This window comes from Triticum urartu, unplaced genomic scaffold (genome assembly GCF_056163025.1).
Source record: "Triticum urartu cultivar PI428250 unplaced genomic scaffold, HENAU_Tu73 scaffold218, whole genome shotgun sequence".
NCBI lineage: Eukaryota > Viridiplantae > Streptophyta > Magnoliopsida > Poales > Poaceae > Triticum > Triticum urartu.
Window position 1 is genome coordinate 10,001 of NW_028260389.1, and position 15,000 is coordinate 25,000.

The window sequence follows — 15,000 nt, forward strand, 5'->3', positions numbered from 1 at the left end:
TCTGGACAATTTCGAAATCAGGCCAAGCGTCTTAATACATATGCAAAAAAATTCATTATTGGCCCACCATTGATTAGAAGATTTAGCTTGTATGAATCGCTATTGGTTTGATACGAATAATGACAATCGTTTCAGTATGTTAAGGATACAGATGTATCCACAATTCATTTAGAGTTACTTAATAGTCTATTTCTTATACCATATCTCTATCCCGTGAAATTCTCGAGCCAAAAGATGGATGCATATGCTGTGTTTCATTTTGCTAAATGATATCAATTAAATGGTGTATCAATTCCATAAATTGCATATAGCAATAAATAAATCAGCAAAATTCTTTCTAATATTTTAGATAGAAGAAACATTTCTTCTATCTAAAATATTAGAAAGAATGTACCCTTCTATCCAAATCCAATTTGCATCGATAAAATAAATCCAAATTCCAGTAGTAGATGAATAATTGCAAATTTGTGTGTGTACGAGATTAGAATAACTTCAAAATAACTGACATAATTTTGTATTTTTCCTGATCAGAAAAATACATGAAAAAGAAAGGAGGTAGAAAAATTTTTGGATTTATGGTTAAAGAAGAAAAAGAAGAAAACAGGGGTTCTGTTGAATTTCAAGTATTCAGTTTCACCAATAAGATACGGAGACTTGCTTCACATTTGGAATTACACAAAAAAGATTTTTCATCGGAAAGAGGTCTACGAAGACTTTTGGGAAAACGTCGACGTTTGCTGGCTTATTTGGCAAAGAAAAATAGAGTACGTTATAAGAAATTAATCGGTCAGTTGAATATTCGGGAGCAGTAATTTAATCGTTCAAATTTTTTTCTTGTTTTATTATTTTTTTAGTAGTCTTATAGTAGTCTTAGATTTTTCATTTTGATGAGCCTCGCTTTGAGGAATTCATGGAATAATCCATTTTCATGGAATAATGAATTAAGGAAGAAAGGATATGAGTCTACCGCTTACAAGAAAAGATCTCATGATAGTCAATATGGGCCCTCAACACCCATCAATGCATGGTGTTCTTCGACTGATCGTTACTCTCGATGGTGAGGATGTTATTGATTGTGAACCCATATTAGGGTATTTACACAGAGGAATGGAAAAAATCGCGGAAAACCGAACTATTATACAATACTTACCTTATGTAACAAGGATATAGAGAGATTGTAGAAAGGGGATAGGATAGTTATTTTTGCAAGAGACTTGTTGTAAATTCCTTAACTTAAGAAAGAAAAAAGAATAAAAACACAGATACATAACATAAAAAAAAGAATAAATAAGACGAGATTCGACCTCCCCCTACATATTTAATTTCCTCTCCTATACAAAAACTAGCAAGACCCACTCCATTGGTAATTCCATCAATAACACCCTTATCAAAAAACTCCGTGAGTTCGGTTAACCCTCTTATACCGAGGGTAAAGACCCTAGTATAGAAAATATCTATATAACCACGATTATATGACCAACTGTATATATTTTTTTTTACTTGATCTAAAAATTCTTTTTTAGGATTTCCTTTGTAAAAAGAGTTTATTAAATCCAAATTCTGAAAAAAAGAATAAGCGGATCCATAGAAGATATATGCTATGAATAAACCAAAGATAGCTAGACTTACAGAAGAAATTGCATTAGTAATAAATTCATATGAATTTACAAAAGAATTAGAACTTTCCTGGGTAAAGTTTATTGAGGGAGTTAACCACTTTGATAATATGGTTAACTCTGCTATTCCATTACCAATTCCTCCATTATCAAAAGAGATTCCTATGAATCCAATGAACAAAGTGAAAAGTAGTAATATAAGAAGAGGAAATAACATAGTATTTCCCGTTTCATGCGGATAGGCAAAAGTTTTTTTAGCCCCAAAAGACGTAGTAAAGGATCCTATCCTATTTCTTGTATTACCTTGAATTTTTGGTATATTTTGTGAAAAAAAAGAAACTCCACTCTTCGTTGTTGATAAAACGAAATCCCTATTCACTCCTTTGGGTATCCTTTTTCCCCATAAGGATATTGAATACAAGGAACTCTCTTTAGTGCTACTGTAATTTTGAAAATGAACACGCAAATACCCATCAAATGTAAGTAAATATATCCGAAACATATAAAAGGCAGTTAATCCTGCAGTAAAGGAGGCTATTATTCCAAAAAAGGGCGAATACAACCAACTATTACTAAGGATTTCATCTTTGGACCAGAAGCAAGCAAGAGGTGGAATACCACAAAGAGAAAGTGTACCCCATAAAAAAGTAGTTCTTGTGATTGGAATGTATTTTCTTAAACCGCCCATAAGAACCATATTTTGACTTTTATCTGGTGAATATCCAACAAGAGGTTCCATTGAATGAATAACGGATCCGGATCCCAAGAACAATAAAGCTTTTGAATAAGCATGAGTGATCAAATGGAATAAAGCAGCTTGATAAGAACCTATACCTAGAGCTAACATCATATAACCCAATTGAGACATTGTAGAATAGGCTAAGCTTCTTTTAATATCTCTCTGAGCAAGAGCTAAAGTAGCTCCTAAGAATAGTGTTATTGTACCTACTAAAGAAATAAAACTCATTATCAAAGGTAAAGATATGAAAAGAGGAAGAAGTCGAGCTAGAAGAAAAATTCCCGCAGCAACCATAGTTGCTGCGTGTATAAGAGCCGAAATAGGAGTGGGCCCTTCCATAGCATCGGGTAACCATACGTGAAGAGGGAATTGTGCGGATTTCGCAACTGCACCAAGGAATAATAAAAAAGCACACAAAGTAGTAAGTAAAGAGTTAATTCCATTATTAGGAATCCAGTTATTAGCTATTTTGAACAAATCCCTAAACTCTAAACTACCTGTTATCCAAAAAAAACCTAAAATTCCTAATAATAGACCAAAATCCCCTACACGATTAGTTACAAAAGCTTTTTGACAAGCACTCGCTGCGATTGGTCGTGTAAACCAAAAGCCTATCAATAAATAAGAACACATTCCCACGAGTTCCCAAAAAAAATAAATTTGTATCAAATTGGAGCTAGTAACCAATCCCAACATGGAAGTATTGAAAAAACTTATATAAACAAAAAATCTCAAATATCCTTCATCGTGAGACATATAACCATCACTATAAATAAGAACCAGGATTCCTACAGTAGTAATTAGTATTAACATAATAGAAGTAAGTGGGTCAATCAAGTATCCAAATTCTAAAGAAAAATCATTATTGACGGTCCAAGACCATAGATATTGATAGATCGAACTTCCATTTATTTGTTGAATAGACAGTTGAACTGAGAATACCATAGCTATACTTAAGAGTAAAACACTAGGAAAAGCCCATATGCGACGAAGATTTTTTGTTGCTGTCGGAATAAGAATAAGGCCAAATCCCATTGACATAATAACTGGAAGTGGGAGAAGAGGGATTACCCATGCATATTGATATGTATGTTCCATAAGAAAAGAAATTGCAATTTTTACTTCAATTTTTACTTCAATTTTTCTATAAAATTGTTTCCGATTCACCAAACCAATTCTTATCTCTTTCTGAAAGAATAAATAAAAAGAATAAGAAAAAATACTGAAATTCTTAATTTTTCCAAAATTTATCTCATTGAAATAATTAAAAATTAAGAATGGGTTTAGTTGGTTAAATTAAAAAAGTTAATAAAATAACTAGGTAACGAAGTTATTTTATTAACTAAATAAAGATATTTATAAAAATAAAAAAAAAAAAGTGGAATCATTTTACTTTCTATTCATAATTCATTTTTATATTTCTTTAAAACAAAGATGAAACAGCTCTCTTGTTCCATAATTAACTGATTGAGTGAATTCCAATGAAAACCTATGTTTATAAGAAATTATCGAATAGTCCTTACTTCATATAGAACTAAAATTCTAATGACTATAAATTACCTAAGTTTTAGAATGTCTTGTTTAAGAGACTCAGTATTTTTTGTTTTGATTGGAATTCCTTTCCTTTATGGAATACCATTCTGAACTTAATTAACTATTTTCATTTTCCCTTCTTTTTATCCCCCCGTCTTATCTTATATGGGGGATAGGCTTCCATACCATATATCTATATATGGAGTATACTTGATATATAAATAGATATAAATAGATTTAAATGAGAAACCCTTCTATATATTCTATATTATTAAAAAAAAAGTATAAAATATATAAAGAAAAAATGTTAAAAAATTCTTGTTGTCTTATCCGCATTAGACAAAATGAAGTAAAAAATAATTCAAAATTTAAGTATCTTTCAGTATCTAAGTATAAATACTAATAAAAAGAAGAAAGAAGGATTGATTTGCAGCAATAGATGTCTTTCACATACAACTAGAAAAAAGTAATTTCCTTTTTGAATGGCAGTTCCAAAAAAACGTACTTCAATGTCAAAAAAGCGTATTCGTAAAAATATTTGGAAGAAAAAGACTTATTTTTCCATAGTACAATCTTATTCTTTAGTAAAATCAAGATCATTTTCGAGCGGTAATGAGCATCCAAAACCAAAGGGTTTTTCTGGGCAACAAACAAATAATAAGATTTTGGAATAATATGAATTGACTTATCAAAAAAGAATTCCAATTATTTAATAATTTGGATTCTTCTTTGAATGTACTTTTATGTGTCGAATTACTCGGTACAATATTCTTAGAACAAAAAACCCCTCTTATCTTATATATACAAGAAAAAAAAAGTTTTGTTTGGTATACTGTGTGCTAAGTATTCTTTTCCTATCAATGAACTTTTCATAATTTTCCTAATAGAATCCTCATATTCTATTAGGAAAATTATGAAAAGTGGAGTATTCTTACAATAGGACTTACAACTTCCACCTATCTTCTCCAAAATCATAAGGTTAGTAAATCTTATTAATAAGAGCATAAAGACTTTCATTCTAGAAATTTTTAAAAAATCCAAAAAGCCTTTTCTATTTATCCATTTTATTTTAATTTCATCATTAAATAGAAACCCTTTTGGATTTTTTTCATTGTATTGAAAGAATTTTCAAAATGTAAAGGGGAAATTAATTAGAAAAAATTAGTTCTATAATTGCAAGTTAGAAAAAAGAAGTTCCAACTCTTTCAAGCAGTGTTTGTGTTTCTATTGGGCAAAGCAAGAGTTTATTGTAAAAAAAAAAAATGGAAACGATACTACCAAACGAAGTCTATTTTAATGAAAACTCTAATGTTCCTAAATTTTATGGACTTTCCCAATATCGACGATTCCCAAGATAATAGCTATTATTCTTTTAAGTTACCTATTATTTGAAGTTAGCCGCCATGGTGAAATTGGTAGACACGCTGCTCTTAGGAAGCAGTGCTCAAGCATCTCGGTTCGAATCCGAGTGGCGGCATTCTTGAAAAAGAATACAATAGATTAGAAATCAATTCGAAATTTACAATTTTGTAATGGGACCTTCCCCTTATGCTATTTGCAACTTTAGAACATATACTAACTCATATCTCTTTCTCAACGATTTCAATTGTGATTACGATTCATTTTATAACCTTATTAGTTCGTGAACTTGGAGGATTACGCGATTCGTCAGAAAAAGGAATGATAGTTACTTTTTTCTCTATAACAGGATTCTTAGTTTCTCGTTGGGCTTCCTCGGGACATTTTCCATTAAGTAATTTATATGAGTCATTGATCTTCCTTTCATGGGCCCTGTATATTCTTCATACCATTCCTAAAATACAGAACTCTAAAAATGATTTAAGCACAATAACTACGCCAAGTACTATTTTAACGCAAGGCTTTGCCACATCGGGTCTTTTAACTGAAATGCATCAATCCACGATACTAGTACCTGCTCTACAATCTCAGTGGTTAATGATGCATGTCAGTATGATGTTATTAAGCTATGCAACTCTTTTGTGCGGATCCTTATTATCTGCCGCTATTCTAATCATTAGATTTCGAAATAATTTCCATTTCTTTTCTAAAAAGAAAAAAAATGTTTTAAATAAAACATTTTTCTTTAGTGATATTAAATATTTTTATGCAAAAAGAAGTGCTTTAAAAAGAACCTCTGTCCCTTCATTTCCAAATTATTACAAATATCAATTAACGGAGCGTTTGGATTCTTGGAGTTATCGTGTCATTAGCCTAGGATTTACCCTTTTAACCGTAGGTATTCTTTGTGGAGCAGTATGGGCTAATGAGGCCTGGGGATCCTATTGGAATTGGGATCCTAAGGAAACTTGGGCATTTATTACTTGGACCATATTCGCAATTTATTTACATAGTAGAACAAATCCAAATTGGAAGGGTACGAATTCTGCACTTATAGCTTTGATAGGATTTCTTATAATTTGGATTTGTTATTTTGGTATAAATCTATTAGGAATAGGCTTACATAGTTATGGTTCGTTTACATTAACACCTAAATGATTACATAAAATAAAACCTTCATGAAATGAAGGTTTTTACTTTTATGTTTTATTTGAGAACCCCTTGAACGCCTTATCAAAGGGTTCTCAAAAATTCGAGATAGATCTAATTATACTTTTTTACTTATTTCTGCATTATATACTTTTTTACTTATTTCTGCATTAATAGAGCAGACGAGTAAAAAAAAGCAAACCTATTTAGGATAATAATTGGATAAGAGAGCCTCTACCCTGTCAACGGATAGGGAGAGAACAAAATCTGGATAAATACCAATTCCTATTACTGGTAAAAAGATACAGATTAAAATAAAGAGTTCTCGTGGTCCAGAATCCACAAAATTTGCGTTTGGAACATTAAATAGCTTGTATCCATAGAACATCTGGCGTAACATAGATAATAAATAAATAGGAGTTAATATCATTCCAATTGCCATTACAAAAGTAATTAGTGTTTTTGGCATTAACAGAAATTTTGGACTAGTAATTAGTCCAAAAAATACTACTAATTCTGCGACAAAACCACTCATTCCTGGTAAGGCAAGAGAAGCCATTGAAAAGCTACTAAACATGGTAAAAATTTTAGGCATTGGGATAGATATTCCCCCCAGTTCTTCGAGATAAACAAGACGCATTCTATCAGAAGCGGTTCCTGCCAAGAAAAAAAGTGTAGCACCAATAAATCCATGGGATAATATTTGTAAAATAGCTCCATTGAGTCCAATGTTGGTTATGGAACCAATTCCTATAATTATGAAACCCATGTGAGATACAGAGGAATAAGCTATTCTTTTTTTGAAATTTCGTTGACCAAGAGAAGTTGAAGCTGCATAGATTATTTGGATCGCTCCTATTATTACTAACCAGGGCGAAAATAGATAATGAGCATGAGGTAACAATTCCATGTTGATCCGAATCAATCCATATGCTCCCATCTTTAATAATATTCCCGCTAAAAGCATACATGTACTATAATGTGCTTCCCCATGGGTATCTGGTAACCACGTATGTAGGGGTATAATCGGCAATTTGACAGCATAAGCAATAAGGAAGCCAAAATATAAAAGTATTTCCAAGGTTGCAGGGTATGATTGATTAATTAATCTTTCCAAATCTAATCCTGGTTCGTTGGAACCATATAAGCCCATACCCAGAACTCCGATTAAGAAAAAAATGGAACCGCCTGCAGTATACAAAATAAACTTTGTAGCTGAATATAGACGCCTCTTCCCCCCCCACATGGATAAAAGTAAGTAAACAGGAATTAATTCTAACTCCCACATGATAAAAAAAAGTAAAAGGTCTCGCGAAGAAAATAATCCTATTTGACCACTATACATTGCGAGCATCAGGAAATAGAATAATCGCGAATTCCGTGTAATTGGCCAAGCTGCTAAAGTAGCTAAAGTAGTGATAAATCCTGTCAATAAAATAGATCCTAATGAAAGTCCATCGATTCCCAATCTCCAGTGGAAATCGAAGACATCTATCCATTTATAATCCTCCTTTAATTGGATTAAGGGATCCTCCAGTTGGAAATGATAACAGAACGCATAAGTCATTAGAAGGAATTCTAATAAACAAATAGATATAGTATACCACCTAACGACTTTGTTTCCCTTATGAGGTAAAAAGAAAATTAATGAACCTGCAAATATCGGCAAAACAACAAGTATTGTTAACCAAGGAAAATAACTCATGATAAAGTGATAAAGACAAGATACGTTTTGACCAGAAAAGCCCGTGCTCGATTATTTCGAGCACAGGCTTCTTCGGTAAAGAGGAATCAGACGATTCGAGTGAAGTTTTTTGTAACGTATCAATAAGATAGAGCCATGCTACGTGTTGTTTCAGGCCCTAAATAAACGCGGACACTTAAAAAATCTGTCGGGCAGGCAGATTCACATCTCTTACAACCCACACAATCTTCGGTTCTCGGCGCGGAAGCAATTTGCTTGGCTTTACATCCATCCCAGGGTATCATTTCTAATACATCTGTTGGACAAGCTCGTACACATTGAGTGCATCCTATACATGTATCGTAAATTTTTACGGAATGTGACATTGGATCTATAAATTTTTCTTTTCAACATAAAATTTTTCGATCTGGTAAAAATGAAATTAGTACTATAATGAGTCATATGTATTGTAGACACCAGACGAAGCAATGGTTTATCCAAACTTCAAAAAAAAAAATCTATTTTTTAATCTGTTTGTGAGAAAGCGTGAAGAGAGCCAAGAGACTTTAATTTTGGATTTCAACAATAAATAGAGAAATAAGAAAGAATTTTACGAATTGTACAGACGAATTCGAATTAGCCAATAAATTGGCTATCGTCTTTTCAATATAAATTATTGCAATATTCAAATTGCAATATCAATGAATTACAAATACAAAAATTCATTTAAGTGAAAAAGAATACTATGCAATAATCTACTAAAAAAAATGGATATTCTCAAATAATACTAAGAAAATAGTATTGATTTCTATTTATTTTAATATGTGCGCCTTTGTTTAGAGGATTCTATGTCTAATTATTCAAAAGTCTAATTATTCAATAAATTAGATTGATTGATACGAGTGGATTTCCTATTACGATGGATGGAAGAAAGAATGGATAGTCCAATAGCGGCTTCAGCAGCTGCAAGGGCTATAACAAAAATTGCGAAAATATCTCCTTTTAATTGGCGACTATCAAATAGATCAGAAAATGTTACGAGATTTAGATTAATTGAATTCAGTATAAGTTCAAGACATATTAGAGCTCTAACCATGTTTCGGCTTGTGATCAATCCATAGATACCAATCGAAAATAAATAGACACTCAAAAAAAGTACATGCTCAAACATCATTAACTAACTCCTTATCAATCTCGATTCATTTCAATATGAGGGCAAGAATTGAACCGATTCAATTAATTACAATAGAACAATTACACAACAAAAGAAAAAAAAAAAAAAAAAAAAGGAGGTATTTGTTGGCAGTAGATGGATTTTACTAAATCAAAATTGTGATTCTTTAGTTATTTATTTTAGATTTGCAATTCTTATAATTTGTACTTTTTCTAAGTTTTCTTATTGCCGAGCCATAGTAATTGCACCTATTAAAGAAACTAGAAGAATTATGGAAATGAGTTCAAACGGAAGATAAAAATCGGTTGCTAAATGAATTCCAATTTGTTGAACATTATTTATGAGACCCTGTTCTACTATTTGGTTTGATCTTGTAGTCCAAAGAATTCCATACCACGACGTATCTGGGATAGTAGTCATTAGTGAAAAAACAATAGTTATACAAACGAGTGAAGTGAACCCATCTCCAATAGTCCAATAATTCTTATCTTTAGACCATTCTGAGCCATTTACGAACATTACAGCGAATATGATCAAGACATTTATGGCTCCCACATAAATAAGAAGTTGTGCGACAGCTACAAAGTAGGAATTTAATAAAAAATAGAATAAGGATATACAAACAAGAACTAATCCCAGCGAAAAGGCAGAATAAATGGGGTTGGTAAGTAATACTACTCCTAGACCCCCTAGTAGAAGAACAAATCCCCCAAATAGCATAAGAATCTCATGTATTGGTCCAGGTAAATCCATTATGGATAAAAAGAAATTAATAGTATAAAATTTTTCATGAACTGACTAAAACTAAAGGATTCAAGGAAGGAAAAAAGGATTAGGGTATTTTTTTGTGTATAAACTTATAGTTATAAATTATATTATATCACGAAAATCTAGTCTGATTTAAAATAAGAAATAATTTCCAATAAGCAGTAGTTTTTCGTTTTTCTTTATAGTTTAATTTTAAAGTTTAATAAAGAATTATTAGATTTTTATAACAGAAAGACAAAATCAAAGTTTAGTAATCAGTAATCGTTCTTGAATTCGAAGATTTTTCTTTGTTTATTTTACTTTCAGACGAATTCCTAATTGTTTGAATTGTGTAATCTCCCATTATGGAGATTGGTAACCGACTTAAAGCAATTTGATTGTAATTCAATTCATGACGATCATAGGTAGAAAGTTCATATTCTTCAGTCATTGATAAACAGCTTGTTGGACAGTACTCAACACAATTGCCACAAAATATACAAACTCCGAAATCAATACTATAATTAAGCAATTGTTTTCTTTTAATATCCTTTTCAAATCTCCAATCCACAACGGGTAAATCTATCGGACATACGCGAACACATACTTCACAAGCAATACATTTATCAAATTCAAAGTGGATTCGCCCTCGGAAACGCTCTGGTGTAATTGATTTTTCATAAGGGTAGTGAATCGTTATAGGTAAACGATTTGTGTGGGATAAGGTAGTTATGAAACTTTGACCTATGTACCTTGTAGCACGTATTGTTTGTTGACCATAACTCATGAACCCAGTTACCATAGGGAACATATTCATTCTAAATATCTATGAAAAAGATATGTTTCTTTCTCTTGTTTGAGAGAGCTTTTGTGTTGAAAATATTCTTACTATTATTGTATTATCTTATTTATAGTGAAACAAGTTGAGAAGAGGTTGTTAATAAGAGATTGCCCAGGGAAATAGGTAAAAGAAATTTCCATCCAAGATTTAATAACTGATCCATTCTCATCCTCGGTAAAGTCCATCTTATTGTGATAGAAATGAAGAGAAATAAATAAGCTTTAGTTAATGTAATAAATATACCCATTGTCATTTCCAAAATTCCAACTGCTTTATTCATTTGGAAAAAATCAAAAAAGGATATATAGGGAATAGATAAATTCCACCCGCCCAAGTAGAGAACTGTTACAAATAAAGAAGAAACTAATAAATTTAGGTAAGAAACAAGATAAAATAAACCATATTTGATACCGGAATATTCAGTTTGGTAACCTGCTACTAATTCTTCCTCCGCTTCTGGTAAATCAAAGGGTAATCTTTCACATTCTGCCAAAGAAGAAATTAAAAAAACCAGAAAACCTATAGGCTGACGCCAAATATTCCATCCAAAAAAACCGTATTTTGACTGTGCTTCAACTATATCAACTGTACTTGAACTGTTAGATAATCATAGTCGGTGATAACATCACAGTTCCCACCGCTATTTCAAAACCGTACATGAAACCTTAGCTTCATACGGCTTCTCTATGATCAGAAAAAGGAAAGGACTGTTTTGTTCCTAGCCCCGGGGGCGTAGATAGAATTAGATAAAATAAAATAGATTTGAAAGTCCTAAATTAGACCAAAGGAATTCCGTCTGCTAGAATAAGAAAAAGCGCTTCCGAATTGATCTCATCCTTTATAATATAATGAAAATTTTTCTTTGTTCAGTAATAACTTAATCTTGGAATAAAACACTTGTTACTTGTTATAGGAATTCAATTAATAAATGGAAAGAGTTGGGTATTAGTTCATGAGCAATTCTGCATGAATATGGATAGAGGAAGGAAATAATGAAAATTTTTTCTAGTGCACTCCATATCTTTTTTACTATTCTTCTTTCCCCAGGGAGGGGGTATTTAAAAAGAAAAAATGGATAAAGGGTTAATTCGTTCTTGATAGCCATTTCCTTAACAAGTGAATGGGAACATACTCTGGATCGGAATCCGAAGAAAGTACTACTTGATAATTTCTACAAATTGCAAGTCCTTATTATGATTCCTTTTATGGGCAAAAATCTCTAATGTTTTAGATTTTCCATTACTAATCCTTTATGTACTTTAGTGTTCCTAACCCTTCACTAACTTTTGGTGGATTCTTCTTATGGATTATTAAGTTATAGTAATAACTAGGAGTATTCTAGTAATGGAATTCCATATCGTGAATCCTTTATTCTTGGCCGCTTCAAGATATGATGACTAATTAAAAAATATCAACCTTGGGATAAAGAGTTTACACTGCTTATGTTTACTTCCACTTTTTTCTTGTACGTAGGAAATGAGATTTTTTCTTTTTACTACAAATTTATAAGCTGTTTTGTTTCACTCATATAGCTATCTAGTTTAACTTACCAACCCAAATACTAAATAAGAAAAGGAATATAAATAGTTAATGGATTTTATAGGAAAAAGATCTATTTTAACGAATCACACGTAGAGATATTGCTAGCACACAAAAAGTTAATGGTATTTCATAACTAATGGATTGAGCAGCAGCTCGTAGACCGCCTGAAAAAGAATATTTATTATTTGAGCTATATCCTGCCATAAGAAGACCAATAGGAGCTATACTTGAAATGGCAATCCATAAAAAAACACCAATACTAAGATCGGCTAAAACAAAATGATATCCCAAAGGGATAACTAAAAAACTTAATAAAACTGATATGACTGCTATAGAGGGTCCAATGCTAAATAAAGAAATATCTCCTCGGGATGGCAGAATATCTTCTTTAAAAAGTAGCTTAGTCCCATCTGCTATAGCTTGAAGCAGGCCCAGGGGGCCAGCATATTCAGGACCAATACGTTGTTGTATCGACGCAGATATTTCTCTTTCTAACCACACAATTACGAGTACCTCTATTGTTATTCCCAAAAGGAGGGTCAAAATGGGTAGAATCGATATCAGTCCATAGACTTCTTTTAATAATTCCAATTTCGAAAAAGAATTGATAGTTTCTACCTCTACCCTATCTATTATCATTTCAACGATCAACTTCCCCCATAATGATATCTATACTACCTAATATCGTCATGATATCAGCCAATTTCATTTTTTTAACTAGCTGAGGAAGAATTTGCAAATTAATAAACCCGGGTGGACGGATTTTCCATCTCCAGGGGAAAAGGCTATCATCTCCTACTAGATAAATCCCTAATTCACCTTTTGGGGCTTCTACTCTTACATAAAGCTCTTGTCTTGACAATTCAAAATTGGGCGAAGGTTTTTTACCAAGAAATTTATACTCAAAATCATTCCATTCAGAATTATTTTCTTTCTTAAAGCGTCGGACTTCTAAATTTTCATAAGGTCCTCCAGGAATTTTTTCTACAGCTTGTTGAATTATTTTGATGGATTCCCTCATTTCACCAATTCGTACTAAATAGCGAGCTAACGAATCCCCTTCTTTTTGCCATTGGACTTTCCAATCAAATTGGTTGTAAGACTCATAAGGATCTACTTTACGAAGATCCCATTGTATTCCAGAAGCTCGTAACATCGGTCCCGATAAGCCCCAATTTACTGCTTCTTCTCCGCTAATAAAACCTACTCCTTCAACTCGCTCTAAAAAAATTGGATTCTGTGTAATAAGTTGTTGATATTCAACAACTCCGCGTAAAAAATAATCACAGAAATCTAAACATTTATCGATCCATCCATAAGGTAGATCGGCGGCTACTCCTCCGATGCGAAAGTAATTGTGCATCATTCGCATACCTGTAGCAGCTTCAAATAGATCATATATTAATTCTCTCTCTCTAAAAATATAGAAAAAAGGAGTCTGTGCGCCGAGATCCGCCATAAAAGGTCCAAGCCATAGCAAGTGAGAAGCTATCCGGCTTAATTCTAACATAATTACCCTAATATAGCTGGCTCTTTGTGGTATTTGAATATTCTCCAAGAATTCTGGTGCATTTACTGTTATTGCTTCTGTAAACATAGTAGCTAAATAATCCCACCTTGTTACATAAGGTAAGTATTGTATAATAGTTCGGTTTTCCGCGATTTTTTCCATTCCTCTGTGTAAATACCCTAATATGGGTTCACAATCAATAACATCCTCACCATCGAGAGTAACGATCAGTCGAAGAACACCATGCATTGATGGGTGTTGAGGGCCCATATTGACTATCATGAGATCTTTTCTTGTAAGCGGTAGACTCATATCCTTTCTTCCTTAATTCATTATTCCATGAAAATGGATTATTCCATGAATTCCTCAAAGCGAGGCTCATCAAAATGAAAAATCTAAGACTACTATAAGACTACTAAAAAAATAATAAAACAAGAAAAAAATTTGAACGATTAAATTACTGCTCCCGAATATTCAACTGACCGATTAATTTCTTATAACGTACTCTATTTTTCTTTGCCAAATAAGCCAGCAAACGTCGACGTTTTCCCAAAAGTCTTCGTAGACCTCTTTCCGATGAAAAATCTTTTTTGTGTAATTCCAAATGTGAAGCAAGTCTCCGTATCTTATTGGTGAAACTGAATACTTGAAATTCAACAGAACCCCTGTTTTCTTCTTTTTCTTCTTTAACCATAAATCCAAAAATTTTTCTACCTCCTTTCTTTTTCATGTATTTTTCTGATCAGGAAAAATACAAAATTATGTCAGTTATTTTGAAGTTATTCTAATCTCGTACACACACAAATTTGCAATTATTCATCTACTACTGGAATTTGGATTTATTTTATCGATGATTGGATTTGGATAGAAGGGTACATTCTTTCTAATATTTTAGATAGAAGAAATGTTTCTTCTATCTAAAATATTAGAAAGAATTTTGCTGATTTATTTATTGCTATATGCAATTTATGGAATTGATACACCATTTAATTGATATCATTTAGCAAAATGAAACACAGCATATGCATCCATCTTTTGGCTCGAGAATTTCACGGGATAGAGATATGGTATAAGAAATAGACTATTAAGTAACTCTAAATGAATTG